This window comes from Engraulis encrasicolus, chromosome 2, assembly GCF_034702125.1.
Source record: "Engraulis encrasicolus isolate BLACKSEA-1 chromosome 2, IST_EnEncr_1.0, whole genome shotgun sequence".
Classification (NCBI taxonomy): Eukaryota; Metazoa; Chordata; class Actinopteri; order Clupeiformes; family Engraulidae; genus Engraulis; species Engraulis encrasicolus.
Genome location: NC_085858.1, coordinates 39,440,472 through 39,453,520, shown reverse-complemented (window position 1 = coordinate 39,453,520; position 13,049 = coordinate 39,440,472). Strand labels below are relative to the sequence as shown.

Genomic DNA, 13,049 nt, shown 5'->3' with positions numbered 1-13,049 from the left:
TAAGACCTGTGGTTTTTAGTTTTCTTTTCTTGCCCCAGTAAAGCCTTTTTTCTCTGGTGCCATACCGGTGCAGGGGTCTACAGACAGGGATGAGTTCACATAAGCAGTGGTTGAGTTTATTTATGACTTGATGAATTGTGACAGCATTGAGAAAGGTGTTTAGATCCTCAAGTTTCAGTATTCTGGCTGCTTTAAAAAAGGGGTGCTGTATGACTTCTTGAATGTGACCAGAAGATGGTTCGGATAACTTTCTTTTGTAGGCATTGAAGTTTGTGTAGGTAGCTTGGGTAGGTGTTACACCATATAATATTGCAGTAATGTAGATGTGGTTCAAAGAGTGATCTGTAAAGGATGAGTAGTGCTGAGCTTGGTTGGTGATATCGTAGTTTGTAGAACAAGCCAGAGTACATGGATAGCTTTTTTGTCAGTAGATCAGTGTGGCGTTTAAAGTTTAGTTTTTCGTTTTAAAGTTTAGTTTTTCGTCTATGTGAATCCCAAGGAATTTTGTGTGTTCTACTCTATTTATATTGTGGCCGTCAATGTTCAGGCATACGTTTTCTGTTTGTTTTCTGTTTTTATTTGATCTAAATATTATGAAGTTGGTTTTTTTGGTGTTTAATGATAGTTTGTTAGATTTCATCCATATATTAACTTTTTCAATCTCTGTGTTTGTTATTGTTTCTAGCTCTGATGGGTCATGGTGTGAATGAAGGAGGTTTGTATCGTCTGCAAATAGTACTTTCTTGAGGGTGTCTGTGCAGTTGGTGAAGTCATTCATGTACAGTATATTATGTATAGTAATGGTCCCAGTATGGATCCTTGTGGAACCCCATGTTTTGTGATTTGTTCAGTGGAGTTAGATCCTTTTATACTCACATACTGCTTTCTCCCATATAGCTATTGAACCATTTCAACGCGATTCCTCTAATGCCATAGAAGCTGAGTTTGTCCAGTAGTATGTTAAGATTTATTGTGTCAAATGCTTTTGATAGGTCTAAGAAGACACCGATTGCAATTTCCCCTTTTTCAAATGCGTCATTTACTTTTTCTATCAGGTCTAGTACAGCCATGTCTGTGGTTCTATTTTTTCTGAAGCCATATTGTGATGTGTCCAGGATATTGTACTTTTCTATGTATTTATATAATCTAGTGTGCACTATTTTTTCATATATTTTTGAGAGGGAGGGTAGTATGGAAATTGGTCTGTAGTTATTTAGATCGTTGTTGTCTCCAGATTTGTGTATAGGTGTAATTTTAGCTATTTTAGCCTGTTTAGGAACAGATCCCCAGGATAGTGACAGATTGATGCAATGCGCTAATGGACCAGCAATTTCATTGGCTATGGCTTTGAGTGTGGTGTTACATATACCGTCGGTGCCTGATCAGGCAATCGATGAAGGTCTAGTACCGAAACGTCGTTTATTAAAGAAAGAACAGCGAAATGGTCAGTGTGCGGGAGTTTCTTTAAACTAAGGACAAGATTCAAACCTGCAACGCTGTGATCTAAAGTCCATCTCTCTAAACACTAGGCCAGGGCTTCCCTGGCTGGTCATAATATGTGTGTCCGTCCGATAAGACATACTGTTTTATTTGTTTTTCTGAGGCGGTGACTTGTCATTTCAAGCTGATTTCATCCAGTTAACGAAATTGTGTCCCAATACCCCCATTCTCAATTGCCTCATTTTTTCCAGTGTTGTATACAGTTCACATTTCTCACAGGTGTCTTTCCAGTTCATCTTAGGTTTGCCTCCTCTGTGTACATGACAATGGACATTCTCTGCAATATCTTACTATTTTTTATTATTTATTCATAGGCTGGCCAGCGTAAGGGTTGTTCCATCCTGCTGCAGTGGATGAAGGACATCTGCAACCATTTTTGGTTCTGCTGCAAAACAGCTGAAAATTACGACGAATTCTTTGTGAGTTGTCATACACTCTTCAAATCTCTATGTAATTGCAGGCCTTTGCTACTGTTGCATTTTTGAAAATAAATTGAGATTTTCTGACTGTACATAACTTTTTGTATCATGGCATCCTGTACCAGGACCTTTGGATTGCCCTTCTACACCATGTGGCCAATGAACATGAGTGGGGTGTGGATGAATGTCTACACGGCCCCTTGGGTGATAGAAACAAGGACTGGGTGCTGAGGGGCTCTGAGGCACACAACGCCCTGGCAGAAATCATTCGCAACCAGCGCTGGCTACAGCAGGTACCAAAGTACCTGCACTTCAGGTAATGACATAATATGAATAATGAATTCTTGAAACAACTGCCACATCCAACTGTCATCCACAACCAACATACTTGCATTGACCCCTGTCCTATCGTATCATATTCTACACCACTCACATTGTTAAATGGGTGGGAGACGTGACGCCTTGTTTTTTCGTAACATTGGTTTTTAAACCCCTAAAACTGTTATTTTTCCTTTAAAAAACAAATGTCAATGAAAGAAGATGTGGTACATTATGTTTCATATTAGTCTTAGATGAGAAGAAACATTTTTGTTAAGATTTATGTAAAGGTTTATATGTCAAATATCATGCGGTGTGACTGTAACATTAATGAAACCTGGAATATAATATATATATAAATTAACCAACAACATTTTGAATAATGTATGAAGCATTTGGCATGATTGCATAAATATTAACTTTATATTAAGATATGTGAATGTGAAAAAAACTCAAGACAGTAATATTAAATCCAAGTTCAATTTCGTAACACAAATTGCGTCCTGTGGGGTGACATGTATGTCAATGTTTGTGAATGGGCAGCTGCAAGGCCAACTACAAGGGTCTTAAAGACTGGCTCCTAACCAGTCAGTACCTCAGTTATTGGAGAGTGCTGTGGAAGTTTAAGGTGACTCTTAACCTCTTAATATGTCTTCATATTGCAATCTTTCTGTCACACAATGCTTAGGTTCATTTTATGGTGTCCTGTGGTGTGACTGCTCTTATAGGAGGAAAAAAAGTTTTTTATAAATGAAAACACATATTAAGATTAAACACAATATCATTATCAAGTTAGCATGAGCTCAGATGTCAGTCATGTATACAAAAGGATTAAAATGGCCATAATGCAGTGAATTCCCTATGGCGTGACTCCGTTTTCCTGTGGTGTGACATGCCTATGCAATGTGTTGATGCAGGACACATTTCCACAAAAATGGCAAAAAATAAGGTGAAATTCCACAGACCACTAAGTGCTTTATTTGTTTCAATTTTTTGCGTTACGTCCTTAAACGTCAACCACCCAAATACATAAGACATGTATTTGTATGTATTGCCTACTCCCTTGTCTGCATGCTGTCATATTGAATACAAAGGGTCACATACAACAAGCACCTCATTTATCTTTGTCTTGCTTGCGTTCATGCTCACTACAACTTGAGCGTCAAACTACATTTCACACACAAATGTTAGTAGTATGTGAACATGAAAAGCGCTTGGTTTCATATGGATACTGTCTTCTCCACCCTTTTCTTTTGTATTTGTAGGTCAACTGCTGAGTTGGAGTCTTTCAACAACCATATCTTGATGTATGCCAGCAAGCGCTTTTGCTTCACCCCTCCCGTGTACGAAGCCAGAATCCTGCTTGCTGCCCTGGACTACAATCACCATGTGCACAGGCAACCCAAAAGAAGACCTGATGGCTCACTGCAGTAAGTGATAAGCACATCCATGTCATTAATCAAATGGAAAAATCGAGGAATACTCCCAACACAGTAAAAGTACTACATGTTATTTATTGGTGTCAAGGTCTGGGGTTGCTGGTGGTCATGTGTGGTCTTTGGGATCTGTTTGTTAGATGCCGAAAGTTGTACAACAAAAAGTCTGCCATGTGGAGCTTGTACATAATGAAAGAGGACAAGGACTATTGCTACATTCCGGAACTCCAGAGAGCCATCATCGGAAAGCGTTTGTCAATGGGCCGTGGTCTACCCCGTCGTTCACAAGACAGGCCCGAGGACCCACGCCGACATGGACTACTAGCGGGTGTGCCAGCACCCACCATGCAGGAGCTTCTGGACAAGCAATCATGTCGGGGCACTGGTAAGTTTAAGATGATGTCTTGACATTGTAGTCCATTCATGTAGCGAAAAGTAATAGACCAAATGTAAAATGTAAAAAACGCTGGTTTGTACTGTTCATTGGTCTTGACATGATCACTCCTGAAAATGTCAACATGCCGCTGTACTCATCTAACGCTGCTTGAATTCTATTTTCTCCCATAGTAATGCTGCAGTGAAGACTGTCATAATGCCTCCTCAGCATCCCTACTGGTACAAGTCTCAGCCTCTGCCCTCTGCATCCCTACTGGTACAAGTCTCAGCCTCTGCCCTCTGCATCCCTACTGGTACAAGTCTCAGCCTCTGCCCTCCTCAGCATACATACTGTCAGCCCACTCACCTGCTGTTCCCACCACCTTGTTTCATCTTCTGTTGGTGAGTGCACAGTCACGGTTTATGAATTTCAGTACCCAAGGGCAATATCTAACCTACTCGTAAGTGGAATATATACAACACAGCTAACCAACTCCTCTGTTTCATTGACAGACCATTCATACTGTTTCCACGGCTGTGCCCTCGTCAGCAGCCCAAACGGTCATCGCCCTGTCTCGGCCTCTACCCAGGACTCCCAACTGCGGTCTGCATCTCTACTGTCAGCCCAGCCTCTGCCCATTCACCTGCAATTGTCACCACCACGTGTCATCTTCTGTTGTTCGACAGGTGAGTGTACAGACACAGTTTGTGAATTTCAGTACCCAATGGCCACATATAACCTACTTTGAATATACACAACACACCTAACCAACTCCTGTTTCATTTGCAGATACTTAAATACAGTACTGTGCACCCTCGTCTGCAGCCCAAACAGTCATCGCCCTGTCTCGGCCTATACCCAAACCAGCTGTTACCTCTACCCAGTGATGTGCCTTCATCCGCAGCCAAAACGGTCAGTGCCTGGACCCTGTGTTTGAACTTGAATCTCCAAATGAAGAATTCATCAAAGTTGAATGTACACAGCTAACCAACTCTGTTTCATTCCCAGAAGTCTCATGCAGCACCCAGGACTGTGCCCTCGTCAGCAGCCCAAACGGTCATCGCCCTGTCTCTGCTTCTACCCAGGTCTCCCAACTGCGGTCTGCATCTCTACTCTCAGCCCATTCACCTGCTGTTGCCACCACCCCGTGTCATCTTCTGTTGTTCGACAGGTGAGTGCACAGTCACTGTTTGTAAAGTTCAGTACCCAAGGGCCACATCTAACCTACTTTGAATATACACAACACGCCTAACCAACTCCTGTTTTGTTTGCAGAAACTTACATGTATAAGCCCTACTGTGCGCCCTCGCCTGCAGCCCAAACGGTCATCGCCCTGTCTCAGCCTCCACCCAAACCAGCTGCTACCTCTGCCCAGTGATGGGCCTTCATTCGCAGCCAAAACGGTCAGTTCCTGTACCCTGTGTTTGAATGCCACATTTGGAGATTCAAGTTCAAAGTTGAATGTATACAAAACATCTAATCATCTCCTGCTCTGTTTAAATTCCAGACCATTCATGCAGTATCCAGGACTGTGCCTTGTCTGCAGCCTAACCGGTTAGTGCCCTGTCTCAGCCTCGCCCACTCGGCTTCTGTTATCAGTGTGAATAGTGGTATGAATGCAATAGTGTCAATCATACGTCCAAAAATTACCATCACCGACACTTGAAAATGTTTTCTATAGGGAAAAGTAATGTCTTGTTATTCTTGTTTAGATGCAAATCACAAAAAAATATGAAGCTCCATTTACTGGAATATTGTTCTTCATTACATTCAATGCTGTTCAACTGACATCTCCTCATTCTTCAGTTTTCCTTTGACCTTTCTGTAGGTATCACATTGCTACAGCCCATAGACCAAGAGGGAGGCTTCACACTGGACCTCTGCTCCCTATTTTTCATCTTGTATTGAAACTTGTTTCTTCAAGTTTAAGATTGCAATAACACTTCATTAAAACTTTTTCACCATAATGTGTTGAATCATTACTGAAGAATATGAAAGTAATATGAATGTAAAGTGAGTTACAGGGTACTATAATCCGATGACAATGAGAGAATGAATTGCTATTCACTTGTTTCATATGTAGATTTATAAAACTGTGTGCAAATAAGGATAGAAACAAAATATTAACCAAACAATATTTTAATGCTCAATAACAAGAGGAATAGGAAAAGTATAATAACCAATAATTTACACCCTCCTGGGAACAAAGCCCCGGTATTGCCCATCCGCGTCAGGGAACCTGTCCCTTATTGCCCATACGCAGCAACTTGGGATGACCACTCTGCGCCCTGCACCCAGTGTCCCTCTCGTCCAGGCAATGTACTGGCGGTAGGCCGCATGGCGGAATTGCCTGGTGTTCTCCCGGTCGTGCTCTTCCTCCACCAGGACCCGCAGGTCATTCCATAGTACGCGGGCTAAGGAGAGCCCACCCTGGTCCAGCACATAGGCCTCCATTTCAGGCAGTAGCGTCACACAGCTGACCTCGTTGCAGCACTTCTGCTCAACCAGGGCTAAGATTCTCGAAACCTTCGTTGCTAACTAACTTAGCAACTAACGACTCACGTGCGACAAAAATGTTTCTGGAACACTTCGTTCGGACTTACAAAGTCCCAATGTTTACAAGTAATGTAGTTAGTCGTTCGTCCGATGTTGGTGCGAACGACTCAGGTGTTCCTGCAAAACGAAGTAGGGGCTGTTCGTTAGTACTACTGTCGGAATTGGAACGATTAGCATGGTTAGCTAGTTCACCTTTGTTTTGGGAAGCACGTCACTCTTGCTCGTGGTTTGGGGCGGGTTCAGGCAGAGTTCAAGCAACATCGATCGATTACTGCCACCAAGTGCACAAGCCTCCGACCCACACTACACCAAATGTCTAGTCATGTTACGAACAGGGCTGAAAAAAACCCACCAACACAATATTCAAACAGGGGACAAAAATATTGTCCAAATATAGTAGGAAATTATATGTTTCACTATCGTGCTTCACGAGCTCCGATCAATCAAAGCTGCGCCAAAAAAAAAGAACCGTTTGATTACCATCGGGATTTGAATCCACACCAAAAGCAGCATCTCGCATGAATGTAGATTATTTAATTGCTCACATATCTCCACACATAACAAAGCCAATAGCACATTTTGATTAAACTCCAACAAGCATAGGCTACATGGAAATACATGTAGCCTATAAGTTGCCATTGCGAAATGCGCTGTTCACTATTATTTTTAAAAGGCACCAGTGTGCGGTGATCCTTCTTGTAGGCCTATTCCTTGCATTGTAGGCTATGCCTTAGTCCACAAGAACTCCAAACTACATCGTAGGCTACAACAAGTTCAAAAAATTGACATTATGCAACTGCCCTAGTATGTTGAAATAGTGCGTAATGGGAAGGCACTCGGAAAGGCGAGCGTGATGACAAGAATAGGACACTTCTTCGCGTTACTAGGTCTTATAGTATTCCTATTCTTCTTTTCATTTCAATTCTACTATTGTAATACAAGTCTGTCACAAGTAGCCGGCCAATAGGCTACTGTTAAAGCAAATGTTGTTTCAGCAGTGAGCACACTCCAAATAGCGCCATGGCCCATGGCGCACGAAGTGCAGTGCAGTCAGGGGGATCAGAAAACAACACAGCGCATCGTGTCATTCTTTCTCTATCTGTGTGAATTGGGCCATCGTTTTGTGTTTTTCTAAAATACAGGTGAAAAGCAATTTGACTTGGCCTTAATGTGACTGCGTGCGTGGCTACGAGGCAAAGACTCTCGGATGCCAGAGCTCCACAAGCGCGCCCAACAGCACGCGTGGATCGGCCACTTTACGCACACACACAGAGGTTGGATAAACAGTTGCGCAGAGGAATAGGCACCTGCGTTTAATGTAGGCCTATCTTACTGAGGGAATCGAAATCTTGTCACACTGAAAATGCCTTCGCGCTTACCATTCACCGCCCATTGCTCTTCATTGATGGTGATGTGTAGACCGACATTTGGTTATTGCATTTAATGGGGTGGATTTTGGGGATATGATTGTGTTAACAGGTCTTTTCCGACCTTGAAGGACTTTGAATGTGCCATGTTTACAGACATTAACGGCCCCTTCCATAGGTCCCTTCCTGCGGGTCTTTATGTACAACGGCAATAATGGCAGTTCCACCCGCTTACGTTGCGCGTAAAGACGCGTACAGACTGGAAAATTAAAGAAACATTCTGATATGTTTTATTCATTCTCAAGCGTAATTTCAGTTATCATTTCAAGCAGCATTTAACTGCAATCTGCCTGGCCATGACCTGTTGAAAGTGTTGCGTTGCCCATGAGCGTGAGAATGACTTCGCTTGCCGTTCTGGAAAAAAGATGTGATGGGTGGTTATTATATAGCCTAGGGCTATATTCACCGGGGATTGAACTCACGCCTCCGATAAGGAAACGGCAAACGTGTATGATATTCCGACATTCTAACCACTCACCCACCAACTGTGCTTCCATATTAGTGGTAGGCTATAGCCTACAATATCAAACATTATATGCAAAACCTACAAATAATACATGGTGGATTGTAATGTCGCATTTGGTAACTGCGGTTGAAGAGGGGTGAAGTCGGGGACATGATTGTGTTGACAAAGATTTGTGGACTTTGACAGATATAGCCTTAATTTGACAGGCACTGTGTGGTACAGCGTCACTGCTTTGCGACAAATGCACCCGAGCTGAGGCGAGACACTCCGAGCATTTCCGACAACTTCATCGTGCGTCTGAACTTACTTGGTTGGAATTTCATCGGACTTACTTCGTACCTACATCGGACTTTGTTGGTTTGAGGCTTTCGAGAAATCATCGTTGTTGGTTAGTTGTTGTGTCGGACTTCGTTTGTACTTACTTGGTCCGAAGGCTAATTTTGGTCGGATTCGAGAAATCCACCCCAGGGTGGGCATCTCCCGACACTTCCCACACACACACCAGGAAGGCTGTCCAAAGGCAGGAGGAAGGGCAGCTTGAGATGGGTCTCGCAGGCGCCGCAAAATGTTAAAAATAAGGCCTGGATTTTCAGCGAAGCACTCATCCAGTACTTCGTGGTCCTGATCAAGTGAAAGGCGTCGAATTTGTCCCTGAGATAGATACAGTACATATCAACAATTATTTATATGAGTTTCATTGCCATCGCCAAATGTGTACATGCAAAATCTAGTTAGCTAGTAGTAGCATTTATGCTATGCTGTACAATTCGAAATATATATATATATATTTTTTAAATAACACGATAGGCCTATAACCCCCCCATAGCACAAATAACTGATGGAAATATAGTATTATATCGTCAACATCGTGTAATTATTTATGTATCCATTATGGTTGTCACTGTTGTGCAGAGACTTGAACTTGATTTAGGGGATACTTACTGTATCTTCCATGTCCGCGTGAATAATACTGACGGTCACGTCACTGCCGGACAGGTGCCAGTCAAGACAGTAGTCGTGCACGCGCATCTGGCGAGCACAGCCGTCATGCACGACTTCTCGTAGGCGGGACAGGAAGTTTATTCATTTTTCCATTTTCAGTTAAAAAAAGGCAATTTCTTGCGTTTTGCGACTTCAAAGGTAAACATTTTTAACTTCAAGCGTTCTGATATGACTATACAACCCCTAAAATGCAAAAATCGGGACTTGGCGTTTGACAACAACAAAACCTGCAGACTGGAGCTTTAATATTACTGTCTTGAGTTTTTTTCACATTCACATATCTTAATATAAAGTTAATATTTATGCAATCATACCAAATGCTTCATACATTATTCAAAATGTTGTTGGTTAATTTATATATATATTATATTCCAGGTTTCCTCTATGTTACAGTCACACCGCAGGATATTTGACATATAAACAGGGCTGTAGTGGAGGGTAAACGCACGTAAACGCCGTTTACGCACCTCTGGAATTTAGGAAATAGCGTTTACCCACCTCTAAATAGCGTTTACGCAGCCCTTAATGGCAATTACGCACGTCAAAGTTCCCTGCGCATTGTGATCTGCTGTTGGAATAATCCAAAATAAATGTGGTGTCATTTAAAAAATATTGTTGAACATAGGCCTATTTAACGCTTTAGTAGGAATCATTTTCATCCACTCCAGGTTTCTCTCTACCGTTCGCAAATTAGTCACGCCCTTCTCATCAAATCTAGCCACTTCGCACCGTTTGTCCGAAAGAAGTAGGAGACAAGCCAGTGCGCCCCATGTTTACAAGCGAAAGCGCATCTGTCCGCCGGTTCTACGGACGCCAATGCCAATAGAAACGCAAATGCACGTTCGCAGTGGAGTTGAAGGGGGAAAAAATCCTGCGTGTGAAGCCAGGTATGAAAGTAACCTAACACAGGAGTAAGCCTAGTAACACCACCAAATCCATCATTTAGGGAGGTACAAGTTTTGTTACACCTTGTCACAAGACTTAGCCTAAAAATTCTTTCATGATCTGACATTTCCAAGTTATTTGCAAAAGCAATTTCTCAGAGCTAGAAGGACTCATTCCTGAGTTAAGAAATTATAAGCTTCTTCTTCCTCATCTTCTTCTTCTGTCTATTTCCTTTGCAGTTATTGATAACGCTGTATGGGTTATCTTATTAATGGTAGGTAAAACTCCAGTTCCTCTCTTAATGGCTGCAGTGCCCATTGCTAATCTATGAGCAGCACCATGCCACTGCAAGTAGGCCCTAGCCTAGCTAAGTAGGCCCAATGGATGATGGTGGAGGGGTAAATTGTGAGGTGTCTTATAAACGTGTAAGCCTAAAGTGTTGCCTAATAGCACTTCATTATCAATTCAGTTGAAAACCACAAATGTTGTGTTTTTTACATTTAGTTTCCAATGTTATAGCCTAATGCCATTCATCTTTGTGGGGAATGGCTGAGATGGGCCTACGTGATGGTGAATCTATTTTTAAAAACCTAATGCAGAAAGTGGAATAGGCCTATGAAATTGAGCTGCATTGTTATGCTGTTGAGCTACTCCAATATAGGTGTTAGGGCCATTATCTAGGATTGTAGCAAAGGCACACTCTGCGTCATATGATCACACAAATTATGTGATAGGCCTATAGGCCTAACTGAAGAGATTTTAATTGTCATTTATAGTAGACAAATGAATGTGCATGCCAAAAGTTCTAGTGGCTTTTACACAAATAACCATTTTGGATGAGTTGATACCGATAGGCCTACTTTATAGGCCTACTTGCCTCATACCCATTTTCATACCTGTAGATACACAGATACACCGATGACCCCCGCGTCGCGTCGCGTCACGTCACGGTCTGTCTGATCAAAAAAATCATAGTTTACCCACCTCTAAATTGACCACTACAGCCCTGCATATAAAGCTTTACAAAAATCTAAACAAAAATGTTTCTTCTCATCTAAGACTAATATGAAACATAATGTATCACATCTTCTTTCATTGACATTTGTTTTTTAAAGGAAAAATGTTTTGTAGGTTTTTAACCAATTTTACGAAAAAACAAGGCGTCACGTCTCCCACCCATGTGCAACTGGATGATAGCGTCTCTGTCTTTTCCTCGCTATTAAAGCGACAGTCCTTGCGAGCGCAGCGCGTGAGAAGTGTGGTGCAACGTGCTTTCTCACACATACAAAGGAATAAGCTAATGATGGGACATAGCGATTCTTTCGTGACCGTTCAGTTCAGCGGGAGAATTTGTTCGTTCATAATTCGTTCACTCGTTCTCTTTGATGACGTCACATTGCAAGAGCAACGGGTGAATGTCGTCCGAACTAGTTCAGTGAACGAGAGGAGGAGGGGGAGGCAATTCTTTGCCTGTGTGCTTCTCTTGTCCAAACATATAAACTGAACCCATTTTGCCTATTAATATTATGCATTTCACAGTAGAACTAATTTAAAAAGGCATGTCGCTAAGCTAGTGAAAGTCAATGGATCCGTGTAGCATGCTACAATGCTACACGGATCCATTGACTTTCACTAGCTTAGCAACATATTCCCTCTTTTAACTTGTCTTAAAGCAAGACAACGGCTTACATGAAAAATAAGACACTTTACCACCTTTATAAACCCACGATTTTAACTGTATTAACACATTGAATACCGGCGGTGCTCACGGAATTATGTCGTAGAATACCAGCGTTCTAAGCCCTTTTTTACGTTTTTTTGTAGACTCACAGCTTATTATGTGATAGGGCCACTGAAATATGTTATGACTCGTTTGAAAGTGGAGACGCTGCCCTCTTAGTAGGTGAAAACTGTGTGTCTCTACGAGCTTTTATTGCCGAGTAAACCCACGCTAAACCGAAGTGGGTATCCATGGAATTCAGCTACAATCGGAGATATTGAGGTTTTTGTGAAGGGTGCGCTTCTTCAGAATGTGACGAGTTTGAAAGGGGATGAGTTGGTTTTAATCACAATTTGGTGCAAGGTTAGCTCTGACACACATCTTCCTGCACGTCAAGACACGCCTCCTGCTCTAAACCACTACGACACCGGCAATCAATGCCCTTCGAAATCCACGTTTTTCACACAGACTGAACACAAGCTCTTTGCACACATGCAGAAGGTCGGACATTTGCTAAAATAGTTCCCGATGACTCCCGAAATAAAAGCCCAACATTGACAACAAATCCCAATGATATGATGCTTAGATGTAGCCCATCCGATCCATATGTAGCCATCTATGCTAGCTTCTGGCTTTTCACATACAGGAAGACAGTTCAACATAGGGGTGAATAATCAAATAAACTTATCTGGTTGGCGATCAAACTTCTAAATCGGAGCGCATTACTCCAATTACAATTCGGGTGCCATTTTGATCCAAGGAGCTGGTAAAGGTCTAGGTAGCAAGCCCAGAAAGTTCAAGATACTCCTGGCACGATATACAATGGTCTCTGTGTTTACCTATTGCGTGAAGTCAGACACAATACACGCTACCGATCGTGGGCTACTAGGGAAACAACAACATAGCACGATTCACGAATACGGCAGCACACCTCCTGCTCTGTC

General features: G+C 42.2%; 1 protein-coding gene and 2 long non-coding RNA genes across 3 annotated transcripts in view; all 3 read left to right on the top strand.

Annotated features, from left to right (window-relative positions):
• LOC134464470 (deleted in malignant brain tumors 1 protein-like) overlaps window positions 1-13,049 on the top strand; it is a 295,644-nt gene that overhangs the window by 100,818 nt on the left and 181,777 nt on the right. The window lies entirely within an intron of this gene.
• LOC134438792 (uncharacterized) lies at window positions 4,700-5,185 on the top strand. The gene is made up of 3 exons (XR_010032662.1): window positions 4,700-4,735; window positions 4,839-4,961; window positions 5,058-5,185. It is a non-coding gene; the product is annotated as an uncharacterized LOC134438792 (long non-coding RNA).
• Window positions 5,358-5,961, top strand: LOC134438788 (uncharacterized). The gene is made up of 3 exons (XR_010032660.1): window positions 5,358-5,452; window positions 5,557-5,603; window positions 5,878-5,961. It is a non-coding gene; the product is annotated as an uncharacterized LOC134438788 (long non-coding RNA).